We start from the raw sequence: 25,596 nt of genomic DNA, 5'->3' as shown, positions 1-25,596 counted from the left end.
CAGAAGAGGGCATCATATTCCATTACAGATGGTTGTGAGCCACCATGTGGGTGCTGGGAATTGAACTCAGGACCTTTGGAAGAGCAGTCAGTGCTCTTAACCACTGAGCCATCTCTTCAGCCCCCTTGTTTTGTCTTTTGAGACAGAGTCTTCTGTATCCTGGGCTGGTCTTAACTTCACTGTGTAGCTGAGGATGACGGCCTCGAACTCCTGATTTTCCTCCCATGCCCTCCGAGTGCTGGGTATGAGTACCATCATACCCAGTTTACGCAGTCCTGGGGATTGACCCCAGGGCTTTTTGCACGCTAGGCAAACTCTTTACTAACTGAGCTGCAACCTCAGCCCCCATGTAAAAGAATGTAGTATGAGTATATAAACTGGGCATAGTGGCACGTGCCTTTAATCCCAGCACTTGGGAGGCAGAGGCAGGTGGATCTCTGAGTTTGAGGCCAGCCTGGTCTGTATAATGAGTTCCAGGACAGCCAGGATCACATAGCAAAATCCTGTCTCAGAAAAAAAAAAATGTGTGTGTGTGTGTGTGTGTGTGTGTGTGTGTATGTGTGAGTGTGTGTATGTATGTGAGTGTGTGTGTTTGTGTGGTGTATGTGTGTGTGTGTGAGTGAGTGAGTGTGTGTGTGTGTGTGTATGTGTGTGTGTGAGTGAGTGAATGAGTGTGTGTGTGTGTGTATGTGTGTGTGTGTGTGTGTATGTGAGTGTGTGTGTTTGTGTGTATGTGTGTGTGAGTGAGTGTGTGTGTGTGTGTGTGTATGTGTGAGTGTGTGTATGTATGTGAGTGTGTGTGTTTGTGTGTATGTGTGTGTGTGTGAGTGAGTGTGTGTGTGTGTGTATGTGTGTGTGTGAGTGAGTGAATGAGTGTGTGTGTGTGTGTGTGTATGTGTGTGTGTGTGTGTGTATGTGAGTGTGTGTGTTTGTGTGTATGTGTGTGTGTATGAGTGAGTGTGTGTGTGTGTGTGTCCGTGTCCATGTCGGAGAAAGAAGGTGCTGTGGAGCTGGAGCTACAGGCAGTTGTGAGCCACTCACTGGGTGCTGAGATCTGAACTCCGGTTCTCCCTAAGAGCAGTAGGTTCTCTTAACTCCTGAGCCACTTTTCCAGCCCCCTTCTTTCTTGTTTTTAGCACCCTTGTTTGACACATCTCTAGGAAGTCATACATATATTCTCTGTGTAGGCAATTTTTTAAAAAAAGTGTTTAAGTGGGCATGGTGCACATGTGTACGTGGGTGTGTAGAGGCTCAAAGTTGACACTGGCTGTCTTCTTTGACCGTCCTTTACTATTTAGTGAGGCAGGTTCTCTTGCTGAACCTGGAGCTTGCCAATATGATCTAGTCTAGGCATCCAGCTTGCCCCAGGGATCCCCTCTTCAGTGCTGGGATGCCAGGAGGCCTACACCTCCCCTTTTACCTGGTTCTAGGAATCCAAACTCCAGATCTCACACCTGTGATGGAAACAGCTCACTCACAGGGTCCCCTCTGCAGCTCTCTGTAGACATTTGTAGTTTCACTAGTTATTATTAATTTATGAAATGTTTTCTGACCTCTCATTCATCAGGAAAAGCAAACTGGACCCCAGAGTGTATTATTTACTTTTCTTGTCATCATAGCAAAGCTGTAAAGATTTATCTTGGCTCACAGTGTGATGGACAGCCCACAGTGTGATGGACAGCCCATGGTGTGATGGACAGGCCACGGTGTGATGGACAGGCCACGGTGTGATGAATAGCTGTGATGGATAGCCCATGGTGTGATGGACAGCCCACGGTGTGATGGACAGCCCATCATGTCAGGGATATGGCTTCCAGTTTAATGGACAGTCTGTCATGTCAGGGATAGACAGCATGGCAGACAGGAGAGTTAGCCAAATGCCATATTGTATCTGTGGTCAGGACACATAGAGAGAGAGATGAATGCTGTGTCCCGCTTGCTCTCTCCTGCTTATTCAGGCTGGTGCCTGTTTGGTGGTGTTCCCCACATTCAGGTGAGTTCCTTACTCTCAGAGCACACCATCACCAAGGTGTGTTAATACAAGGTCTGTGTTAATAATACTACTGGGCGAGAATAAGGACATCACCACAGTTTTTGAGCCAGTATTGAAGCAAGCTTTATTAAATAGTGGCCAGGATGATGGGCACTGGCCAGGTCCATACCAGGCATTCCCAGAGTATGTGTCTGAATTACATTAGCCAGAGGCTTATAAAAGCAAACCCCATAAGGCTATGCACTTCCTGCTTTTGTCCAGTTGGGGGCAAGCATTTGATCCTAACGTACTTCCTACCTCTGCACCTCCTGCCTGCCTGTGATCAAGCGCACATCCCATGCAGTGGAGCAGCCAAGCTTGTTGGGGCAACCGCTTTCCTTTTATAGATCTCTTATGTACAGTAATTTAAACTTAAAACATGACTATAACTATCACATGCGATTCTGTGATGGTTCTAAACCCCGCCAAGTTGACAGTCAAGATAGATCATCACACGGGGTGAGAGGCTTCCATCACTTTTTAGGTCTCAGTACTCTTCCCAGCCTTTTAAAATGTTGTTTCGGTTTCTAAAAATGCCTCCCTTGCATGAGTAAATTGCTCTGAAGAGGACTGAGAGGAGGGGTCCCCATATCTATGCAGCCGCGTGGCCTGCCCAGTGACTTTGATTTCCTCCATATCCCTCCATCTTCAGATCCTTTTATTTTTTTCCCCAAGCCTTTTTTTTTTTTAATGTATTCACCATTGTTCTCTTCAGACACACCAGAAGAGGGCATCAGACCCCACTACAGATGGTTGTGAGCCACCATGTGGTTGCTAGGAATTGAACTCGGGACCTCTGGAAGAGCATTCAGGGCTTTTAACCACTGAGCCATCTCCCCAGCCCCCATCTGTGGATCCTAAGTATGCTGCTTTAGGAGTTATTGTGGTCAGCTTCCTTCTGAAGTCTAATAGAGATAGAGAAAAGTGTATTGAGCTTAAAGCTGTGAGTTCCAGATGTCCCCGGGCAGGGAGGGCTAGCACCAATACTTGCCCATACATGCCCTGTATCCCTACCGCCAGCTCCTTCCCAGGACAGAAGACTAGTAATGACTCTGGCTGTCCTAAGTGGGTGTCACACGGCACACACCACGATATCTGGCTCCTTAGCTCCCGTGAAGTGTGTAAGAGTGTCTCTCCACATGAAGGCAAGCCTCATGTCACCTGCTCCTGGTCTTTGCTGTGCAAATCCTCTTGGGTGGTCAAAGCAGCCGTGCCTGCCCTTCTACACTGACGGCTGCGCTGGTCAGCACCACCCTGAACATTCTAGCACTGTTTCATATCACAGGATGACTGGAGGCATCCTGAGGAATGTGTCCCCAGGTGACTTTATTGTCCTCTGATGTCATACAGACCAAGATGACTGTGATGTCCATAAGGGCTCTGCTGCACAGTACTTCATGGCTGGCCAGACGGTTTTCTATGTGGCACCTGACTGTGTGTGTCTTTGGCTGGCTCCGCATACATTTCTATTGGGTGCACATGTTCAACTCTAATGGGTACTGTTCAGTACTTTCTCGTTGTGGATACACCAACTGTTAGTCACCAGCAACACATAGGAGCTCCGCTCTTCCGAGTCCTTGCCAATCACTAGAAATGTTCCTCTTCTCCATGCTCAGCAGTCCAGCTGAGATGACAGCATGGTTCTAATTCAATAGTCTGTGCTGATAAGGAACCTGGAACCTTCCCACACGCCCACTGATTTATCCCGTGCAGTGTTTTCAGGTTCTTCTGTCCATGTCTCCTTGGAGATATCTGCTCTATTCTTTCTGATTTGTGTTCTGGCTGGTTCTGTGTGTCAACTTGACACAAGCTAGAGTCATAAGAGAGGAGCCTCCGTTGAGGAAATGCCTCCATGAGATCCAGCTGTAAGTCATTTTCTCAATTAGTGATCAATAAGAGAGAACCCAGCCCATTGTGGGTGGTGGTATTCCTTGGCTGGTGGTCCTGGGTTCTATAAGAAAGCAAGCTGAGCAAGCCATGAGGAGCAAGCCAGTAAGCAGCATCCTCCATGGCCTCTGCATCAGCTCCTGCCTCCAGGTTCCTGCTCTGTCTGAGTTCCACCAATGACAGACTGTGATCTGGAAGTATAAGCTGATAAACCCGTTCCTCCCCAGATTGCTTTTTGGTCGTGGTGTTTTGTTGCAGCAATACAAATTCTAAGACAATTTGAAAGAGCTCTTTTTTTGTTGTTTGCTTACTTTGAGGAAGGGTCTCATTATGTAGCACTGGCTGACCCGAAACTCTTTAAACCGGGCCTTGAACTCACTCACCTCTGCCTTCTGGGTGCTGGGATTAAAGGCCACCATGCCTGGCTTGGAAGAATTCTTTATATACCCTCTGAACAAGAGAGGTCTCCAGTACACTGTGGATAATATTCTTCTGTCCTGGGAAGGAACTGGGGGCAGGGATACAGGGTATGTGCAGGCAAGGACTGATGCTAGACTAGGTGCTTGCCTTCCCTGGCTGGGGACACCTGGAACTCACAGCTTCAAGCTCAATACACTTTTCTCTATCTCTATTAGACTTCAGAAGGAAGCTGACCATAATGACCCCTAAAGCAGCATACTTGGGGTCTACAGATGGAGGGATAGGGAAGAAACCAAAGTCACTGCACCACATGGCTGCATGAACATGGGGACCCCTCCTCTCAGTGCTCTTCAGAGCCAAATGACACACAGTCACATGCCACACAAAATACCGTCTGGCCAGCCATGAAGTACAATGTAGCAGAGCCCCTATGAACATCACAGCCATCTTGGTCTGTACGTTGTCAGAGGACAATAAAGTTGCCTGAGGACACATTCCTCAGGATGCCTCAGTCACTCCATGACACAAAACAGCACTAGAATGACTAAGCATACACATAGCAAATGCCCCTGACTTGTCCCTGGTTGTCAAGGGAATTTTGCTAATTTAAAAAAAACTCTATGTACCAGCTATTGTTCGGCACAGCCTATATTCAGTTATGTGTGTCACCTGTTTGTGCTGGTGAGCCCCGTCCTGCCCTGGTTTGCCAGACTGGAGGATGCTCTTGCAGGTGTCAACTAGGACCCTGCCACTTCTGATTTTGAAACCTCCTGGCTGAGGTGTGTTGGCCATAGTACAGTAGCCTCCTGCTGCCGAGGGTGTCAAGGGACAGCCTTGCCACAGTGGAGAGATGACCCGAACAAGACTTAGCACACTTTCCCGGAGGCGCCGTGCCTCTGTCTGCTTACAGCAACCCCAGAACTGTGCTCGCTGGCAAACTCGCACCTGAGGAGTGTGGGGAACATGGCGGACTGGGCTGGCCACAGAGCCCTTGGCTGGCCAGAAACTGTTGTTCCTCAAGCTTCAGTGTCATCGCGAGGTTGCCTAGCTTCCAGGTCAGCACAGCCTTGTACCAAGAAAATGTCTGTCGTGAACAAGTGGTGGAGCAGAGAGCAGCTCCATTCTGGGGATGGACAAATGCAAGGACAGACACAAAGCCTTTCTTTCTGAGCAGCTGGCTGAAGGGTGGCTGAAATCTGGCCTGGTCTCAGGAAACCTCGAGCCTGTGAGGTGGCTGGAAAACACCTATAACCAACCTCTGCTCCAGGGCAGGAGACAGCCTGTCTGGAGCCGAGGCAGTGCCAAGATGTAGACACTCAAGGGGCCTGGCCATCTGAACTAGTGGGCACTAGTGATATTCTCTGGGGAGGGTTCCCTCAATGACTCAGAGACAACTTCTGCCCCTCTTCTTCCATTCCTAGGTGTCCCTTGGTCCATCCTGGTCTGCCTGGTTCTACAGAGCTCCCATTCTAGCTGTTAACAGGTTGTGAAGTCTTTTTTACAGTAGAGGAGGTGAGGGGACACCCATTTTGTGACTTGATCAGGACCAGACTAGAAAGGAGTTGGGACATTCACACCTTCTTGAGAGGAGTTCCTAGTTTCCCAGGCATTGAGAAATTGAGGTGTTTTCTGTCTCTGTAATTTGCCTCCTTGGACAACTTGTAGGCTAATGAGTTCTCGGCTTTCTTAAGCTAGGATTTCTGACTTCGGTTCTCTTTGGCTTTCCTGTGAGAACGGGAGCTTGGAAAATGGCAAGAGGCTTGAAGGGACAGTGTAGGCCTTGCATGCGATTGCGTGGAGGTGTGCATGCGTGTTGGGAGGGTGGGCCCCACCTCAGGTTGGTGTGAGGCCCCTTTCTCGTTCTCTTCCCTTTCTTCTCCTCTCAACACTGTACACGTGCAGTGACTTCCCATCCCCACTGTCCAGGTAAGGCTCTCCCAGAGGATTCCCCAGTTACGCAGCAAAGGTGTCTTCTATTCTCACTGCAGGTAATCACCGATATGGCCAGGTAACAAGATTGGCCAGGCTCCTCTGTCCCTTTCCTTTGTCCATATCCTCTAGGCCAGGCTGGGGGCCCCGAGGGAGCTTTTCTAGTTATCAGTCAAACCTCCCAGTTCTCTCAGAGCCAGCATCCTGGGCATTCCCCTTCTTGGACTCTCCTTGTGCAGGGAACCTGGGCTTCTGCCAGGATGAAATAGATAGGTGTTATCAAGTTCTCAAATGAAGGACTGGGGTTGCAGCTCAGTTAGTAGAATGTTTGTCTAATATGCACAAAACCATGACTTAGGCAGATCTCCAGCACTTTGTGGTAATACTGGGAGGTAGAAGCAGAAGATCAGAAGTTCAAGGTCACCCTCCCCTCTAGGCTAAGTTCTCAGTCTGGGATGCATGAGGTCTTGCTTCTAAACAAAACAACAACAAAACCAAGCAGGATGCGGTGGCACACTCCTTCAACTCAAGCCCTTAGGAGGCATAGAGAGGCAGATCTCTATGAGCGCAAGGACAACCCGGTCTACATAGCAGTTCTGGGCTAGCCAGGGATACACAGTGAAGCACTGTCTCAAACCAAACCAAACCAAACCAAACCAAACCAAACCAAACCAAACCAAACCAAACCAAACCAAACAACCAAAACAAGTCCCTGGCAGAGGTCATCTTCCTGGAATAGATGAATCAAGCATTTAAAGTGAGCAGGAAGACAGAGTAATGATGCGGTTCAACTAGGAAAGATGACTGCTGTCACACCTGATGAGGTGAGTTCAATCTCAGGGACCCATAAAGAGAGGGAGAGAAACAGCTCCTGCAATTTGTTCTCGGGTCTCCATATGCAAGCTGTGGCACTAAAGTAGAGATAACATGGGCACGCGCGCGCACGCGCACACACACACACACACACACACACACACACACACACACACACACACACACACAAACACACACATGCATACACACGCCCCTACACCAAATAAACAAATAAATGAACAAATAAAATGTAATAAAGTAAGAATGGAGAATGGAATCGAGGGACTGGAGAGATGTAACACTGGCTGCTCTTCCCGAGGTCCTGCGTTCAATTCCCAGTAACCACATGATGGCTCACATCCATCTGTAATGGGATCTGATGCTCTCTTCTGGCATGTGGGTGTACATGCAGATAGAGCATTCATATATATTAAATAAGTAAATATTTAAAAAAGAACGGAATCAAGGGAGAGATGAGCCTAGTAAATACAGAAGGACAGCGTCAAGGAGAAGAAAACCACTGTGGAGAGAGAGAAGGGGAAACAACGGGTCTGACATGGCTGAAATAAACGTCACCAACCATGCCGAGAGCAGGAGGGACAGCGGGGAGACAAGGGTTCATAGGGAGGACAGAGCCTACAGCAGCCTTGGGAGATTAAACTGAAGGAAAGCCAGCCGGTATGGAGCGTGAACTGGCTACACCCTGGAGAGGACAGAGCCTGCAGGACCCAGAAGTTTCTCTCCCTAACTCCATGGTAGAGAACTGACCCGGCTTACTTAGAGGCACAGATAGAGAGGACAGCTCCAGACACGTGCTTCTGACTCAAACAAAATCAGAAAAGCTTGCAAATATCAAGAAGAGATACCCATAAAAAACCAAAAGTCAGGCCAACCTGGTCCTTTGCCCTAAGCAGCTAAAGAAAGGATTGTATCCGGCCACCTATCAGGGAACTGAGGAAAAGCCGGTGACCCTAGAGTAAACCTTCAAGGAAGCCTCTGTTCAGTACCTGGGTGAAAGAAGAGGCCTTTGGTTACAGAAAGCCACATGGCTACCCCCACGAGCCTGCCTGGGGCCTTGTTTGAAGAAATGTTCATTGGGGAGCCTCTGGATGGACGCTAGGATGCACTTGGTTTAGGTTGTCATGGTTACAAGAGATGAAGGGGGCCTGACAGCTCAGAAGAGTGAACTCTGACCTAGTGTCCTAAACTATCGTCTCTAGAATCATATGGTGCTGAATGGAAAGCCTGTATGCTATTTCAGCGCTCCAGGTCTAACGCAGGCAAGGACAGGGCAGTCCCACAGAGCCTGCCACACCATCCTAACGGAACACAGACCTTTTTATCTGACTATGCTGCTTTGGAACTTCATTCTTTACTAAGAGATCGGCCCTTGAGACCCGGGGCTGGGTCTTGATTGAAGCACCAGTGAGACACTTATTACTCTATAATAGATTAGACTTTTTATCACGTTGGCAATTGTGTTTCAAACACTTGACTTCCTGTGTAATTCGGTGCGTTTATCTTTGTGCATTTGCAAACCATATTCTAAAAGTGATACTGGGGTTTTAGGGCAAAAGTCATTCCTATATGACTCAGACAAGTCTCTTCACTGATCTCTGCCTCAGTTTCCCCATATGGAAATGATGGAAAATTGTGGGGGTTCCCTGCAAGACTCGTAGGCGGCAGGGAAAGGATGCTCACGAGGCAAGATGGAAACTTGGTTCAGCATGACTTACCCAGTGCTGGTTCAAACGGAGTCTGACACCGGGCCGGCTCATTTCAGGCATACTTTAGTACAGTACAGTTTTGGAAGAAAGTTCCCAGGTAACAATTATCCCAATCCCACGTGTGCAATAAAGCTTAAGACCAACTACATAGAAACTCACAAAGCAAGGTGACAAGAGGACAGGTTCTGTAGCTTAAGACCCTAGGATCTGACAGAGATGCCCTCAGGCTATACAGCTGATATGATATGATCCCTTCCCTAAGGGTGGGCTCTATTGACTAAGAAACCAAAGATAAAGATCTGGGGAGAGAGAGAGAGAGAGAGAGAGAGAGAGAGAGAGAGAGAGAGAGAGAGAGAGAGAGAGAGAGAGAGAAAGAGAGATCAAAGATGCTGGGGGTGGGGTTTGGGTGGTGTCTGGCCTATAGATAGAAAAGGTCACCAGGGAATTAGCAATATCCTCTCCCAGCCCTTTCTGGGAAACAGGTCCCTTCCCTGAAGAGATACAACCTGGGAAATTAACAGTTTGGTTTCCTCAGTGCTTATCTGTGCGTACAAGGACTTCAGGCCTTCTACTGAAAACAAAACTGCCATTCTGTACAGGTGCTGGGGAGATTAAGTGACAACACACCTCCTGTGTAGACAAGTACCTGCCATGACAAGTTTCTGTGTCACCGCGGCACACAGAAAGGATTTGTTGTTGCTGAATGACTACCTTAGGGAAGGAAAATGGAAATGGAGAACCCAGTCTCACTCGGGAGGAAGAGGCAGGTGGATTTCTGAGTTCAAGGCCAGCCTGGTCTACAAAGTGAGTTCCAGGACAGCCAGGGCTACACAGAGAAACCCTGTCTTGGGGAAAAAGAAAAAGAAAGAAAGAAAGAAAGAAATGGAGAACCCAGTGGGAAGTGGTTCACCAATGCTGAGATCCACAAGATCAGTGAAGCCATTTTTATTTTTTTGGGAAGAAAGCAAATGTAAAATGATTTCAAAGGAGAGGAGAGGCCAGGTCTGGTAGCATAGACCTCCTAGCACTTGAGACACAGATGCAGGCAGATCTCCGAGTACAAAGCCAGACTGTTCTACTTAGAGAGCTCCAGAGCTACTTTGTGAGACCCTGTCTAAATAAATAGATCAATAAAAGTAAATAAATAAATAAGGTGAAGCACCATCAAGGAGGGAAGATACCTGAAGTTACTTCTGGTGAAGACACATATGTACATGAACACACATGTGTTGGGGTTAGTTAGTCTTGCATGCTGTGTATTCAGAAGTTGAGTTCTGTGCCCCTATCTAGACTACAACCTGATTTGGGGGGCACTGTATTAATCTATGGATTGTAAAGCGTGTTCCCCAATAACCCCCGATAGAACAATAAAAGGCTAGAGCCTGTGATTAGGCCATAGAGCGAGAAAGGTGGGACTTGAGGATCAAGTGAGTTATCTCAGGAGAGACCAGGAGAAGACAGAAAGAGGAAGAGACCACCATGAGAGCGGATGCATCGAGAACATGTGACCAGAAGAAGTGTACCCTGGGGACAGGCTGATGGAGCAGAAGTAGCTTGGACGACACTCAAACAGCAAATAACAAGGGACATATGACTTGGATATAGGTGAGAATCTAATATAGAACCTGCCAATCTAGGCCTACAACTTGTCAATAAAATACCAGGTTTCTGTGTCTTCTACATGGGCTAGATAGAATAAATAATTCATTTACACACATGAACACACACACACACACACACACACACACACACACACACACACACACACACACACACACACATGCTGGCTGCACCTTTATAAGGCATGAGCTAGTCTTGAATTTGAAACCAGATAAGTGAAACTCAGAAAGAAACAGGTTTGTCCATTTCACTCCTGAGCTTATATAATAAAAATCTTTTTTTTTTCCTTGTTTCTTTTCTAAAACAGGAAGTTGGGTTGAAGCTTGGGCTCTGGCAGTCCTGAGCTGGGCATGGCAATCCGTCCTCGGGAGCTAACTAACTCGATGGAGGACAAGCAGAGAAGGGAGGTTTATTCAATGTGGCTTCCTTTGAAGAACAGACAGAGGTCTGTAGTGACACCCTGAGTCCATCTTGGGGCACTGAGATGAAGCTTAAGTCTGAATAGAAGGCAAGAGATACGCATAGCTAAGCAGTGGTAAAGGTGGGGCGCTGCCCATCACTTCTGTCTGGGCTCCATCTCTCCAGAAATATGGGTGTGACTGGTGGTGCCAGCTGTGAAAGATTGCTTCCTGGGAGACACCAGGCTTCTTCAGACACTGCCTTCCTTTTGTGTGGAGTTCCTGGAATGTTCTAATTTCTAGGGCCATTATTTCAATAGTTTGGTAGCTGAAGGGGGGAGCACACATGTGCCTTTAGAAGGGCGTGGTGTGAAGTTGGAGTCTGAGTCTAGAGGAATGAAGGTCTCACTCTCCACCCCAGGCTGGTCGAATTGCTATGTAGCCCAGACTGTAATCAAATTTGCAATTCTCCTGCCTCAATCTCCCAAATGCTTGGAAGGCAGACCTGCACCAGCATGCCCAGTCCTAGACTAAAAATCTTAAATAAGGAATTGGCTGAGCCAAGCTGGCTCTGTGGTCTTCCATTCATTACTCCCATGGAGGCCTCTGATTGGAAGGCTTACTCCACCCTGGTCCAGAAGTACACAGGAGGGAGGAGGCCCGTTCCCATATGCAGGCTACAAAATGATTCTGTGAGTTCATTTTTAAAAAGTAGCCTTTGGGGCTGGAGAGATGGCTCAGTGGTTAAGAGCACTGACTGCTATTCCCGAGGTCCTGAGTTCAATTCCCAGAAACCTCATGATGGCTCACAACCATCTGAAATGGAATCTGATGCTCTCTTATGATGTGTCTGAAGACAGCTACACTGTACTCATATAAATAAAATAAATCTTTTAAAAATAGCCTTTGGCCGGGCGTGGTGGCGCACGCCTTTAATCCCAGTACTTGGGAGGCAGAGGCAGGCGGATTTCTGAGTTTGAGGCCAGCCTGCTCTACAAAGTGAGTTCCAGGACAGCCAGGGTTACACAGAGAAACCCTGTCTCAAAAATCCAAAAAAAAAGCCTTTGAAGTTTAGAGTAAATTTAGATTACAGAGAAGTTTCAAAACAGTGTGGCTTACCTTTCAGGATCTGTACCAAGTGTCCCCAAATGCCACCTGTCACTGCTTAGGAACCTGTTGACCTACTGCCAACTACAGCTCATCCTTCATCCGTGAGGTGCCATGTGATATTTCATTGTCATGTCTCCTCAGAGTTTCTAGGTGGAGACAGTTCCTTATGGTTTTTGTGACTGGCAGCTTAGAAAAGTCCTGCACAGCTGGTGTGTGATGTCCCCTGCATGGCATGTCCACCAAGAGGGGAGGAGGGGAGTCACCACAGAGCTTGTACTGTGAGACTGTGGCTGTGAGGCTACAGTCAGTGTTGAGAGAGGCTTTTCTTCTTTGTGGGTTCCTCCTGGGTTCTTCTAACAATACCGTCTCTGATTCAGCTCAGCTCCTCCTGTCTTTTTTTTTTTTTTTGATTTTCGAGACAGGGTTTCTCTGTGTATTCCCGGCTGTCCCGGAACTCACTTTGTAGACCAGGCTAGCCTTGAACTCAGAAATCCGCCTGCCTCTGCTGAGATTAAAGGTGAGCGCCACCACGCCCGCAGCCCCCCCCCCCCCGCAGCTCCTCCTGCCTTAACCATCCCTATTTTTACTGATTAAGCAATCTCCTCTCCTCTCCTCTCCTCTCCTCTCCTCTCCTCTCCTCTCCTCTCCTCTCCTCTCCTCTCCTCTCCTCTCCTCTCCTCTCCTCTCCTCTCCTCTCCTCTCCTCTCCTCTCCTCTCCTCTCCTCTCCTCCCCTCCCCTCCCCTCCCCTCTTGCCCTAGTTGCTCTTCTTTTTGCTCCTACTGTCTTTTCTGACCCCACTCTTTTGCCGCCTGGATCCTACTCCGATTCCAGGCTCTGCTGCCTTTTTTATCCTCTCCAGTTCCCAGAAGTCCAAGAGGCAGCCAACAGGGTCAAGCAGTTCCAATGGCTTAAGCACTCCCAAAGAGCCAGTTGACTAGCTACTGGGGATCCTTTAAAGGGCCAAGCACACAGAATCATTCACGCTACAGTTGACCTTGATCAGGTGACTCCAGCATGTGGTCATCCTCTGCTGCTGACCTGTTCCGGGCTTTCACTCCCTACTGCGAGCCATGTTCCATTTCCAGAGTCTCCCTGAATGTTTGGAATTCTTCATTAGAGAGACTGATTTTCTCATCACTTGAGTGATGGCTTCTATAAGGTCTAATGCTGCAACACCAGGGGGCAGCATAATGAGGGAGCCTCCAGTCTAGAGCAGGGGTGCAGGTCTCAGTATACCATCACAGCAGCCTTCCATGCACTGCACTCTGTTTGCACTGATCCCAGATTGCACACTTCCACCTGCACACTTCCACCAATTACAGAAGTCCCTGTGCTGGGTCAGCTGAGGAAGTACTCTCCCTCTGGCCAGGGTGAAAATGACAGTCCTGTCAACAAGAGTTCAGCCAGCTTTGTGATGGCTGGCCCAGCAGTCCCCTGAAGCTGCCTTGTGCTTCAGTAGCAAGCAGCTGCTGTTTGCAGGGTGGCTCCCTCCAGGTATCTGTGGAGTACTCAAAGCAGGGGCTGCTGCCTGACAGATCGAGACATCCAGGGTGCGAGAGAAGGGCCTAACATCTGTTACCTGGGAGTGACATGGCCTTAGGCACTAAGATTGTAGCTGTATTTAACAGGAGAATAAATAATAAGTGGAAGCTTACAATGAAGGATTATCGTTATTAATAGTGACTTAAGAATATTCAGCACGCTCACCTCCTGGCCCAGGGCCTCAGGGAGAGGAAGGTGCTTTCAGCTTGTGTAACTTGTTCAGGGACAGAGTTCAACTCCTCCCCGGTTTCACTGTTGCTTTGGCTGGACTGGAGACCTGTTTTTCCCTTCTCAGAGGCGAAGCTGAAGACTGAGGCAGTAAGGGCACTGGCAGGGGGGCACAGGGGCCTGGAGGGACAGAAAGGATCTAAGGAGGACAGCTCGGGACTGAAGCGATGCACCTAGGCATCCTAGCTCCCTGTCTCCTAGCTCCACTGGTGCCCTGACCTTTAGCCTCCCTGCCCCACTGGAAGTTCCCCCTCAGTGGCACCCTGACCCTCAACCCCACAATTCCCTGCTTCTCAGCGCCCCTCCTCCACTGGCTTGCTGCCCCTCAGCCCCATTGGCTTCCTATCCCTCAGCCCCCACTGGTAACCTGTTTCCCAGCTCGCTGGCACCCTGCCCCTCAGCCCTACAAGCCTATCCTCCGTCCTCTCTCTGTGGGAATGCCTGGGCTCAAGTTCAAAGTGTAGAGGGGAAGGGTTTCCTTCCTCTGTAGACTGAAGTCCCCTCCCCAGGGAGACACCAGAACCATTGTCCCTTGTGGCTCCTGACCTGCTGTGAGACTCTGTATCTGCCCTGGGCCCTGCCTGCAGTTTCTTCAGTTTATCTGCTTGCTCACAGGGTATATACCGTTAATTGCTACTTTGTTTTTGGAAGCTTGCACGCCATTATTCCCACCAACAGTCCCCTCTACCCTTTGTTGTTTTAGGATGCTTTCTTCTGAGATAGCACCTCATTATACGACACCAGCCAGCCTGGAACTCACTCTCTAGACCAGGCTGACCTTGAACTCACAGAGATCCACCTGCCTCTGCCTCCAGAGTTCTGGGATTAAAGGGGTGCGCCACCACAGCTCGTTCACTTTAGGGTATGCTTGACCATTTTCATCCTAACGAACATGAGATGGAAACTAAGTTTGACGTTTTTTGTTTTGAGCAGAGGTCCAAACTAGTCTTGAAGCTAGTCAGATCTCTGTGTCAATCTCCAAAGGGCTGGAATTATAGGTGCATGCCACCACATGCAGCTGAGTTTTTCATTTCAATGGGAATTTGTATTTTTAGCATTTATTTATAATTATCTTTTGTGTAAGTGTGTGCTGGGTAGTTTTTAATGTCAGCTTGACATAAACTAGAGTTATCTGAGAGGAGGAAACTTTAACTGAGAAAATATCTCCGTAAGATCCAGCCGTAGAGCTTCCCCCCCCCCCCACCCCTTTGGGACTGATGTGGGCGGGCTCAGCCTATGGAGGGTGGTCCTTCCTTGGGCTGGTGGTTCTGGGTTCTATAAGAAAGCAGGCTGAGCAAGTCCTGCGAAGCGAGCCAGTAAGCAGCACAGCTTGAGGCCTCTGCACCAGCTCTGCCTCCAGGTTCCTGCCCTGCTTGAGTTCCTGTCCTGACGGACTTCAGTGATGGTGGATGATGTTTAAGTGTAAGGCTCATAAGCCCTTTCTTCCTGTTGGGCCCAGTGTGCTAAGCCCGTGACGAGATACCACGAACTTGGCAACACTTAAAAAAGAAAGCATTTAATTTGGGCTTGCTTACACTTTGAGTTTTAGTCCATTATCATTATGGCAGGGAGCATGGCAAAATGTAGTTAGACTTGGTGCTGGAGAAGTAGCTTAACCGGATCTGCCTGCAGCTGGAAGAGAGGGCCACTGGGACTCTTTCAAAACTCAGCGCCATGAGATGAAAGGATGGACCATCTAGAGACTGCCATACCCGGGGATCCATCCCATAATCAGCCTCCAAACGCTGACACCATTGCATACACTAGCAAGATTTTGCTGAAAGGACCCAGATATAGCTGCCTCTTGTGAGGCTATGCCGGGGCCTGGCAAACACAGAAGTGGATGCTCACAGTCAGCTATTGGATGGATCACAGGGCCCCCAATGGAGGAGCTAGAGAAAGTACCCAAGGAGCTAAAGGGATCTGCAAGCCTATAGGTGGAACAACAATATGAACTAACCAGTACCCCCGGAGCTCGTGTCTCTAGCTGCATATGTAGCAGAAGAAGGCCTAGTCGGCCATCACTGGAAAGAGAGGCCCCTTGGTCTTACAAACTTTATATGCCTCAGTACAGGGGAATGCCAGGGCCAAGAAGTGGGAGTGGGTGGGTAGAGGAGTGGGGGGTATGGGGGACTTTTGGGATAGCATTTGAAATGTAAATGAAGAAAATACCTAATTTAAAAAAAAAAGAATTTCATGAAAGTAAATAAAATACTTAGTAGTAAATGTACTAGAAAAAAAAAAACAAAAAACAAACAAAAAAACCCCTCAGCTCCAGGGACACAGTTCCTCTAACAAGGCCATTGCTCCCTGCTGACTAAGCATTCAAATAAACGAGCCTATGGGGCCCATTCTTATTCAAACCACCATGCCTCTGGTAATGGCTGTGCCAGGTTGTCGACTTGACTATATCTGGAATGAACTACCATCCGGAATTGGAAGGCTCACCTGTGACCCAGATCTTGAGACAGAGTGGCTATGAATCCCAGGAGACGAAGGCCTGGAGATCTCTGAGTTCAAGGTCATCTGGGACAAAGCAAGTCCCACATCCAGGCATGGTATCACACACCTTTAATCTGGGCCACACCTTCCGCTGGAGACCTACATAGCGACATTGGAAGAAGGAGGATTCTCTCTTCTTTGCCTACTTGCCTTGTAGGACTAAGCAACTATTGGATCCTTGGACTTCCATTCACAGTTGACCATTGTTGGAGAGTTGGACTACAAGACTGTATGCCATCTTGACAAATTCCCTTACTATAAAGAGTTCTGCGACACTAGAGAACCCTGACTGATACATCTCCCCAACTTGTTTCTGGTCATGGTGTCTCATCACAGCAATAGTAACCCTAAGAGACCCATCTACCCCTCCCCTACCCCCATTGTTTGACTGCTTGGCTGCAGACTATTGTTCTCAGGCATTGTATCCTCCTACTTCCAGGACTGGAAAAAGGACGTGGGGCACGTGGCTTCAACCTGCTAAACCACATGGAATCCCCGTGATGGCAGGAGCAGAGACACCACATTCCCAGGATGGCTGGAAGGCACTGCTATCGGTTCCCCCAGAGCCAGGGTGGTGGCCCCGCTCCTCAGCTGCTCCCTAGGCCAGCTGGAGGGATGGATAGGCTTGGGCAGCTGAGCCAAATTCAGCAGAATCTCGAGGGCATGGGGAGCTGAGTGAGGTAGAGTCTGAAGTTGGGTGGGAGGGAGGAAGGGAGGGAGAAGAGACACGTATGAGAAGCTCTGGGTCAGGGGCCACGGGAATGTGACAGAAGAGGAGATTCCAGGACCAACTGCTATGGCTCAGGCCTGCACAGGAGATACTTCAATGACAGGGAGGGCAGCCACACCTCTCACAGATGCGCCAATCCCTGTGGCACCTGGAAGACAGCTTCTCCTCTGGTTGTTTTAGACACTGACCAGGGTTTTTTCTTGGTTTCTGTGAGCCAGGTGTACAGCTTCTTTGGTGGCTGTGAGGCAGCTGGACCATGCCACAGGACTCGCTTCCAGTTGCAGTTTCCTGCTGGCATCTCTCGGGGCAGCTTCCTTGAGGATGCTTGGTGTCCCCACAGTGAGGTGGCTTCTATCATTCTATCAGCCCCTTTTTCCGGACTAGCACGTGGGTCAACACTAGAGCCTTCCCTGCTCTGCTGGCCAATCCAGTTGGCTAGAATTCCACGGAGCAGAAATCCAGGATCCAGGAGTCACGATCCAGGATCCAGGGGCCACCACAGCCTGGGAAGTCAGATACCCCAGCAATAGGACCTGACACTCCAAACTGGCTTCTGAACATTAAGACACTTCTAGGGCTCTGCTTGACGTGAGTGTAGAAGACTGTAGTCTTACCCATCACAATGTCCTGGGGAACTCCAGTGGGCTTTCCTCACACTGATCCTAGCAACCATTTACACACACACACACACACACACACACACACACACACACACATACACACACATACACACACACGTTACAGCCAGCCCTGGCTCTCACCAGAATCACACAGTTGACCTTGGCCCCAGAGGCACACCTGGTGTTTAAACCAGGGACGTTTCAGACAGGATGGAGTAACTTTCCTCATCACCATATAGACTGGCTCCCTCTTCCCGAGATCATGGAGATCTGTGGTCTTGCTCTTGCCTGGTGCCATGGTCTGATCTGTAAGTCCGGAAAAAACTGACACTGCAGTACTGGATCTGCGTGCCTCTTTCTCCTGTCTCACAATGGTGACCAGGACAGCGATGCCACGGCAGCCCATCATATAGATGAGAACTAATAAAGCCCAGAAAGGAGAACTTAGAAAAGATTATGGGGTAAATAGAAAACATTGTAGAAATCAGAGTTAACGGAATGTAAGTGAGCAAGGGCCATGCTAAGATGAAGAGAAACATTTTAAAATGAAAATAAAAAACATTAATCTTGTTCTCAGCAGTGTGGAAAAGCTTCCTTTTGCAGTGGCCAGCAGTTAATGTAGAGACTCACAGTTAGGAACTGACCTTTGAGGGTCGGCCCTAAATGGGACATGTCTCTGTCACTGTCACACACGGTGGAATAGAATTGAGGAAAGGGTGTGTGAGACACAGGCTTCGGCCAGTGCTGTGAAATGCTGCCTCTGTACACAGTATGGCTGTTCCTGGACTCAAGACAGCTGTCCTTACCAGCACAGGATGGAGCTGGTCAACATTCCAGCACGGAGGGGGCGGGGCTCATGAGGCTCCGCCCCTTTTCCCAGGTGCTATTGCATAGCCAGAGGAGCGGGACTTTTTTTTTTTTCCCCAGTGATGCCCTTAGCTGTTGATTAAGTTGCTCACGCTCCGGTACACAGATTCACACCCACACTCCTGCAAGCAACACTAATTAAACTCTGTCATAAAAAGGGGTCGCCCGTGTAGGAGGGCTCTGACTCGTTAAAGGGATCCCGAGGGAGTGGGAGTGGGATGGGAATCAGAAAGGGCATTGGGGGCTGAATATAGCAAAACTACATTATATACATGTTAGAAAAATAAGGGGGAGTGAATATAGTAAAAATACATTATGTTAAGAAAATAAGGGCTGTTCAGACCGCTCAGTGGGTAAAAGGTGTTTCCACCAAGCTTAAATGTCAATTCGATCCCTGAGATCCAAAGGTGGATGGAGAGGTTTGACTCCGGTGGGTTATTCTCTGACCTCCTCAGGTGTACCCTCCCACACAAATCAATACATACACAATAGACAGAAAGCATTTCAGGAAGCTTTAAGGACCAGAGAGACCGCTCAGCAGTTTAGAGCACGTACGGCTCTTGCAGAGGACTGGGGTTTAGTTCCCAGAACTCATGTGATAGATCATGAATGTATGTAACTCCAGATCCGGGAGATCCAGGGCCCTTTTCTGACCTCTACGAACACCAGGCATGCATGTGATGCACATATTCACATACATGAAAAAACACCCCCACACAGAAAAGCATGTAAATATAAACATAAATTCAAGTGTGAAGGAGCCTAGTGGGTGGCTTGTACCTGGAATCCCAGCATTCAGACGGCTTGAGGCAGGAGGTGCGAGCCTGGGACACACAATGATTTTTAGGTGAGTCTGGGCTATAAGTGAGACCCCATTTCAAAAAGAAGGAACAGGAGGAAGAGAAGGATGAGATGGAAGATCGCATCAGCAGAAAATAAGGAGAAAGGGGTTTAAGAGAAAAATGGTAGGGGAGAGGCATTTTTTTTTTCTCAAAAAGGATGCATGAATGGCCCAAGCCCATGAAGAGAGAGATGTTCACCATACTGGGAGAGAAAAAAAATCAAAGTCATGACGAGATATGGATACCACACATCCCACAGGAAGGCTGGACTGAAGCAGATGTTAAAGAGGATGGGAGACCCTGAGTCCCTCCACCCCCCTCTGCTAGTGACTGGGGCTCAGCCAGCCAGGGCTCCTCCACATGCTAAGCATAAAGTTACTGTGGGACCCAAGGCCACAGACCATTAGGAAAGAGTGAAGCCTAACTGGCTTGTCAGAGGTGCTAAGTCCTGCTTTCTCTGCCCCTCACACGGGGCCTGCTGCTCCTGAGCAGGACTATTCTGGCCTCTCCCAGGGCTCTTGAACGTCATACATAATAAGGGCCAGAGTTGAGAGAAGCTGGGCCCACCCCACCAGCCTACCATAGCCTACCATAGCCCTTCCCAGAGTCCTGTGGTCTTCATCTGTACTGACAGATACCACTGTCTCGGAGCTGCCCAGTGTAAGTACGAAGGCTGGCTGGAGCTGAGGTCCTGGAGGCTCAGAACTGTCTCTTGGGTGAACTGGGGCCCTGCAAGTACTCTTTATACCCAAGTATAGGGTCCTTTCTCCTGAGCTATGCCTGGTCACCCAAATCAGGTCGGGACATCCCTGGTCCTGACTCATATTAGTCTCTTCAATCCCCGATGGTACTCAGAGACCCTCTACCCCTCAAGTCACAAAGCCCCTGGTTCCCATGTCCATATTGGGACTTCACAGTGAGTACCTCTGAGGAAAACACCCACTGAGGTCACTTCCTTGCTGGTTTCTACCTAGGCCAGGGAGGAAGGAGCAGAGAGCTTAACGAGCAGCCAGAAGCTTAACCAGTGGCTGGAGGGAGGTCTGGTTAGTTCCAGCCAAGTTCTCAGGGCAAGATTGACCATTCTCTGAGTGGGGCCCTCCTTCCCACAGCTGGAGCTGACACAGCCGAGAGCTGCAAGCTGGGCTGAGGACTCAGCCTGGTCAGACGGTAGCCATCAAGGAGTGACCTTATCGATGCTACAACAAATGGAACCCAGAGCCTCCTGGATGATGTCCTGAACTTGGGGAACAGGAAGGAGTGTCCTGTATTTGGAGCACCAGATCTATGCAGGCACCTTGAGGATTCCTAGCCACTCAGACAGCTCACTTTTCTGAGTCAGCCACCAACAGTCCCGCCCAGCAGATGGGCAGATTGAAGCCCGGGGAGGTGACCTGGGCCCTGCCTGAAGCTCCAGTCTCTCTGAACGTCAGGGAAAGGAGCCTGTTCTGCTCAAGGCCCCCAGTACCAGCATCTACTGTCTACTGAGCTCACAACACCTGCAAGGCCCAGCCTCACCCACAGCAGCTGGGCACACAGCTCCTACATGGCCTTGCTCCTACCGGGTTTGCTTTGGGTGTGACCAGTGTTAGGGGAGGGCTGTGGACCCTGAAGCTCCCTCACTTTTTTTTTTCTTCTTGTTGCTAGGGATGGAACCTGTTGCTTTGTGGATTCTTGGTAACTACGTTGTTATTGAGCTACCCCTGGCTTTCTCACTTCCCTTTCAGACAGTGGTCATCATTTGGAGCAGGGACACAGGCTCATCGTGTTCAGGAGGAGGAGCCTGGGTTCAGCGCCCCCTCATCCTGGGTCCTTTTTACAGACTTGGGTTCCAGCCTGACTAAGGAAAATATCACCAGGGCAGAATTTCCTGGTATCCTGACGCCACCCGGTACCCAGATCCAGCGGTTTTGCTACAGCGTAGAGCAGATGAGACTAACCAGGAGGAGAATTCTGGTGTAGGCACTCCAGCAGATTGGGTTGGGTAGACAAGAAAGAGGGGTGCCCTCGCTGCCCTTGTGCTTTTGGTGGCACAGCGCTCTCTGGTGGCGATATGTGGTATCACTCTCCTTTGTTGGCGACCACTAGGTGGCGGTTTTCAAGGCCTAAGGCTGACTTGAGCTGTCTAGATTTTCCTCTTCTATCTTCCCCTCTGACTCTTGCACCGGGATTCCCACCTGCAGTGTAACCTCTGACAGTGCACCGGGGGCTGGGGGGTGAGGAGCGGGGAGGGATAAAACAAAGCCCTCTGCAGACAGAAGCAGAGGCTTCAGTGGCCCACAGCCTTGCCTGTCAGCTGACCACTTCCATTCTTTCTGATAATGGAGCTCTGTGTGTTTGGGAATCGCTGTGACAAAGCTCCCTTTGTCTCCGTGGACTTGTTTGTAAGAACAAAGTTGCTTAGTGTTCACACCATTTAAACACAAAAGTGGGCTCATAATTGGGACAGAGTCTCTCCCAACCATAGCACACGCACGCACACATCTCAAGCATAAAGTTTATCAAATTAGTACAAAATTCTGCGGCAAAAGCTGAGTAGAGATGCAAAGCGAAGCGGGACCCCAGTTTGCTGCTGTGCTGCCCACGTGCTCCCCTTTCGTGACAAGAACTCAAGAGAAACAGTTTAACCGGACTTGATCTCAACGTCAGAGGTTTCAACTCGGGGTCTCCAGCCCTACTGTTTTTATGCCTCTCTGTGGAGAGGCAGAACACAAAGCAGGAAGGGTGCCGTGGGAGAAAGCCACTCCCATCATGGCACCCAGGAAGCAGAGAGACAGGAAGGAGCCAGGGTCAGGAGAGACCTTAAGGGCAAGCCTTCATGGCAACCCCTTTCTTCTGACCATGCCCCACCCTTCCACAATCCAACTCTTCCCAACAGACAAGTAACAATTTGAGTCCCTCGATGGATCAAGCCACAGATTTCCCCTAACATCTGGTTCTCTCTGCAAACACCCTCACAGGCAGACCAGGGGTGTGTTTTACTAATACAGATGTCTTTTTTATCGGAAGTTTTAATCCCAGCACTCTGGAGGAAGAGGCAGGGAGATTTTTGTGTGAGTTTGAGGGTCTATGTAGTGAAGTTTCAGTTCACCTAGGGTAACAGGAAGAGATCCTGTCTGAAAATCTGGGGGAAGGGAATGAGCAGGGGGAAGGAGAGGGAGGGAGGGGGAGAGAAGACAGAATGGAATGGAACCATCTGTGGTTTGCTTACTGGGATAGGCATGGAGGGGTGGGTGGCAGATGTCCTCTGCAACTTGACTTGAAAGGTATTGCAAAGCAAGATGGCTCTGGGGCGGGTTGCTTGTGGGCAGGGCAGATGGGGCAGATCCAGGTCACTGGTGTTTATAAGAGAAGGTGGGTAGGCATATCCACTGTGCAAGTCTTTCAACTTCGCTGTGTTTGAAATTTTTCCTGATAAAATGATGTGGGAAAAGTCACAAGAAGGTGAATACTACAGAGGTCTCAGAGGCTGGTCCTATTGTCTGGCCCAGGCCAACCTGTCCCCGGCTTTTACAAGTGTGAGATCCCCTGGAGGGCAGGAGAAGGCCTGAGTGCTTGGCCTATGAAGCTGGAGGTTGATTCTTAGGATTTGAAGCCCATTCCTGTTGGTTTAGAATTCAGACTCGGACTGTCTTGCCTGCCTTTGGAACCCTTTCCCCTCGCTAGGCTGCCTTGTCTGGCCTCAGTGGGAGAGGGTGTGCTTAGTCCTGGAGAGATTTGATGTGCCAGGGTGGGTTGCAGGGAGAGGGGCCCCCATCCTCTGAGGAGAAGGGGAGGTGGGAGAAGTGGGATGGGAGGGTGGGACTGGGAGGAGAGGAGGGAGGGGTTGTGGAAATCAAAAGAAAAAAAAAAAGAAGAATTTAGAAGCAAAACTATTCCTTATGAATACCCAGAAAATGCAGGGACAACCAAGGAGATGGAGACAGAAAGAGACAGGCCCTGGGTTTACGTACCACTAAAATTAGTTTGGGTCATGTAGCCTTCCCCAGCCTGAAGCAGGCTGATGCAGACCTTGTCGCCACTGAGGTGGGGCCATGTGTGGTGCAGCTTTCGGACTTGGTTGGCTCTTTTTGAAGTGACAACTGCCCTGCTCTTCTGCTACCTGCCGAGAGGGGCTGAACCTGTCTTCCTGAGACATTCCTGAATAAGCAACAGCCTGGCGACCAAGTGCTGACAGCATGGCTACAAAGCACCAAGGATGGACTGGCAGGGGTGTAGAGTGTGTGGGGGTGTGTGGGGGTAGTGGGTGTGCATGGGCCTTCCCCCTTTTAAGCACAGTCTCTTAGTAAACTCGCAGGCCTTCCTTGATCAGAGAAAAATTTGTCTTGGCCTCATCATTCTTTTCTCGCTGTCTAGTTTCTCTTTCAGCCGCAGCCTGCCTTCCAGGAATTCATGTAGGCCACAGGCCGGCCTCCTACTACAGGGTCATATTTCCTTTCTTTTCTCTGCCTCTTTAATGATCATGTCCTTTCATGTTGTTGTTTGGACACAGGCACACAAGTTCACTGTGGTGCTGTGGGCCGAACCCAGGGCTTCAGACCTGCTAGGTAAGCACTCTATGGCCGGGCTATTCCTATTCCTGCTGTCCAATGATTGGTTTTGAGACAAGGCTTTTTTGTGTAGCCCTGGCTGTTTTCTAGACCATGTGTCACCGCTGCCTGGCCCATTATATTTTGAATAACTATTTTTATTTTATGAATAAATGTTTGATTGTTTTGTTTGTGTTTATATATGCACCATGTCTGTGCAGTACACATAGAGGCCAGAAGGGGGTGTCATATCCCATGAAACTGGAGTTACAGATGGTTGTGAGCTGTCATGTGGGGTACTGGGAATTGAACTCATGTCCTCTGAAGTAGCAGCCAGTGTTCTTAACTGCTGGGCCATCCTTCCCATCCCTGAGTTTATGATTTTTTTTTTAAAGATTTATTTATTTATTATATGTAAGTACACTGTAGCTGTCTTCAGACACTCCAGAAGAGGGCGTCAGATCTCGTTACGGATGGTTGTGAGCCACCATGTGGTTGCTGGGATTTGAACTTCGGACCTTCGGAAGAGCAGTCGGGTGCTCTTACCCACTGAGCCATCTCACCAGCCCGAGTTTATGATTTTTGAGAAGCGGTGCCCTCGTTACACTTCAGTGTGGCAGTGTGATGTGGCATTTTCTCTGTGAGCCGGAGAGGCTCAGATGTCTCTCCTGTGCTGGTGCGTCCACCCCCCTGCGCTGCCTGTGTGCCAAGCTCTCAGTGCCCACCTCTTAAGCCATCCACTCCCTTGACGACTTAGAATGTAGACCTATAGGTGGTGGTTTGCTCCTTATTCTGGGGACACGGAAGCAGACTCAGCTGGCCTTCAAGGGCAGAGGGTCAAGTGTAGTCTCCACCCATGTCTTTGACCATGTTGCCAAGTACATTGGAAGTTGAACATTTTTCTCTTTTAATATTTTTCATTAAAATTTCATAAGATGTATTCTGATCATAATCTCCCCACACTCCTGTCTCTGACCCACCCCATCCTCAACATCATGTCCTATTTTATCTTGTTTTTATAACCCTCTGAGTCCATTTGTGCTGTCCATATACTTGTGGGTGTGGGGCCATCTCCCAGGAGCCACACTATTAGCGAAAACTGACTCTCATCCTCAGAAGCCATCAGCTGTCAATAGCTGCTCAGTGACAGGGGAGGACTCATGGATGCTCCTGCCCTCCTCAGTGACGGTTGAGGACTCATGGATGCTCCTGCCCTCCTCAGTGATGGCTGAGGACTCATGGATGCTCCTGCCCTCCTCAGTGATGGGGGAGGACTCATGGATGCTCCTGCCCTCCTCAGGAACAGGGGAGGAGTCATGGATGCTCCTGCCCTCCTCAGTGATGGGGGAGGACTCATGGATGCTCCTGCCCTCCTCAGGGACAGGGGAGGACTCATGGATGCTCCTGCCCTCCTCAGTGACGGTTGAGGAACTCATGGATGCTCCTGCCCTCCTCAGTGATGGTTGAGGAACTCATGGATGCTCCTGCCCTCCTCAGTGACGGTTGAGGAACTCATGGATGCTCCTGCCCTCCTCAGTGATGGTTGAGGAACTCATGGATGCTCCTGCCCTCCTCAGTGATGGGGGAGGACTCATGGATGCTCCTGCCCTCCTCAGTGATGGTTGAGGAACTCATGGATGCTCCTGCCCTCCTCAGGGACGGGGGAGGACTCATGGATGCTCCTGCCCTCCTCAGTGACGGTTGAGGACTCATGGATGCTCCTGCCCTCCTCAGTGACGGTTGAGGACTCATGGATGCTCCTGCCCTCCTCAGTGATGGCTGAGGACTCATGGATGCTCCTG

This window comes from Mus musculus, chromosome 12, assembly GCF_000001635.26.
Source record: "Mus musculus strain C57BL/6J chromosome 12, GRCm38.p6 C57BL/6J".
Taxonomy (NCBI): domain Eukaryota; kingdom Metazoa; phylum Chordata; class Mammalia; order Rodentia; family Muridae; genus Mus; species Mus musculus.
Note: the sequence above shows the minus strand (reverse complement) of the source record.